This window comes from Eufriesea mexicana, unplaced genomic scaffold, assembly GCF_001483705.2.
Source record: "Eufriesea mexicana isolate 0111107269 unplaced genomic scaffold, ASM148370v2 scaffold1447, whole genome shotgun sequence".
NCBI classification, from domain to species: Eukaryota; Metazoa; Arthropoda; class Insecta; order Hymenoptera; family Apidae; genus Eufriesea; species Eufriesea mexicana.
In genome coordinates, this window is record NW_016909550.1 from 829,489 (window position 1) to 832,033 (window position 2,545).

Below are 2,545 nucleotides of genomic sequence, written 5' to 3' on the forward strand. Positions count from 1 at the left end.
TATCAATTTAAAATTGATTACACTGTGGGGTCCTCCCCCACGGTCGTTTGATGTCAGCTAGTCGCTGGTATCCTTGGTGGTTTTATGGCTAGAAGGGACGGTAGGAAATGGAAGGGATAGCGTTTCGTCCAGGGCCTGCTAGCGGACTCATCAGTAAAGCTTGCTTAGCAGGCCCTGCCTTAGACACTTCGGATACTATTAGAAGGTCGGGAAGTTGTATATATAGGAGTTAGAGGTTTTCCGAGGACTTGCGGGAAAGTCCTCGAAGACGGAACACATCTAGTAGCGAGTGTGAGAATGATGGTCGCTACAACACCTTAACACATCAATTTTGGAGAACATTAGCCTCTTCGAAAATGAAGCTCCGTAAAAACAAATGTCACTCTATATTCTCGACTTCTTTCCACGTGTCGTTTTATGGTTATCGCAATTTCGTGTTTAGTCTGATCATACTTCTTTCAAAACGTAATTTTATTAGGCAGTAAATTTCCATTACCGATTTTAATGATCAGCGTCCTCACGATGATGAAGTCAGTTCTCGTTGAGATTCTGTGAGTTTAACGTTACATTCATTTCAAATATTGTACAATCGCTGATGGCACATAGGAAAATTTTCAAAATAAGCGGACGTGATACTTGGAATGTAAATGACCCAAGTATCTGTGAAAGTAGTGATAAAACAATAAGTGAACCAGAATACCATCCATTTGACTCAATAGATATCTTGAATGATTCAGCTACTGACAAAAGTGGGAAGATAAAATGGAATTGGACAATTGGAATGATACAAGTAATGAAAGTGAAATACGTACATTTGAAGGAAATAGTAGCACGCGGTATATTGCAAGTGAACTATAACGGTTGGCTAAACGCTGAAGGATGAATATTATTAGCGACAAACCAATGTCATCCTACGAATGTCAACCTCGTAATCAAAGTCTACCTGACCTTTTTCATTTTATCCGATTATTCTTAACCGACGAAATTATCTCTACAGTTATATTTAACAGGGATGAAGAAATAGAGCTGTTAAATTAAGAAAGGGATAATGTCGTTGTAATATTGGGATTTATTGGATAGGTGTGAACAACGACACTCAAAATTAAAATTCATGATTTGTGATCACGAATACTTGAAGAAGCTGCGTATATTGCGTTTAAGGGTTATAGTTGCTTTACATTTTGTATCGCATGGTTTGATGATAGAGCCGCTGAGACGTTGGTTCGCTTCAGAGAACTTGAAGAAACTTATAAACAAGATTTGTACGTTTTGCACACTAGGGATAAATCTTATTTATGAAATTCTTTCAACGTTTCGTTGGAGGTGCCACGAAAGATAAGTAAAGATAATATGGAAATTTAATTATGGCACTAACAGATTCTGAATATCGATATGTGCTAAATGCTTAAATCGGTACACAACCATGAGTTGCAATTTGTTTGCATTCGCGCCCACAACGTAAGGTAATCCTTCAAAAATTGTAGTATTAACTATTCCAGGAATTAAGCCTAAACGTTTGTTCTAATTATGCTTTCAATATTACGCAATGATAAAAGAATTTTGATGAGAAAAGCAATTAAATTGAAAGATCTGACGGAAAGTTGTAACCGTTTTTGAAGTAAAAGAAAATGATATATTTTCAATGCTTTTATTAATATTTACTGTACAGTATAATTTCCATCGTAACATGTCACCACTTTTCGGCATGATGGTAATTTTTGGACTCCACTTCTGTAAGAAAAATCATTTTTGGAGGTGAGGTTCTTAAGCAGTGTTTGTTTGACATCTGCATTATTTTGGCATTTTCTTCCTTCCAAGAATTTTGGAAGAAAAGAAACAGATAGAAATTGGATGGTACTAGATCTGGGAAGTGTGACGGATGCGACAAAATTTCCTGGCCTGGATCTGCAATTTTCTAGCGAGTCATGAAGGCAACATATGGCCTGACTATTCTTTCACAAGTGCTTCATTTAAATCATCTATTTGTCGATTTAAATACACTGCCGAATTGAGTTATACGTTGAGTATGAGAGGTTTGTTGTGCATTGCTCATTTATCATCCACCATATTCACATCATTCTCCTATTGAGCCTCAAGCTTTGTTTTGAGGTGGAGGAAGCAAATTGTTCAGGCTTACAATACATAATTTATCTCTCGATGTTCTCATATGTAATTCACTTTTCATCGGTGGTTATCGTCAGGTCAGAGAACGATTCGTTTTCATACCGAACAAGCAGAGATATGCCAATGTCCTGTTACTAATAAAATTTTTTTCACTCAACTTATGAGTCACACATTTGGAGTACTAATACCACAACCGAGCTTCCATATATCGTCCAGAATGGTTTGTAACGTTGTATTCGGCTGTTCTTATAGTGCTTACAATATGGTAATCGATCTAATCTCCCAGAATATGACTTGTCATTAAGGTTGAAATAACCTTACTTCAAACGCTTCAAACGTTCCGAACCATTTCCTACATGTTCTATCGGAAAGCGTGCATTCACCAAAAGCGTTCTCAAAATGTTTACACGCTTCTGTTGCA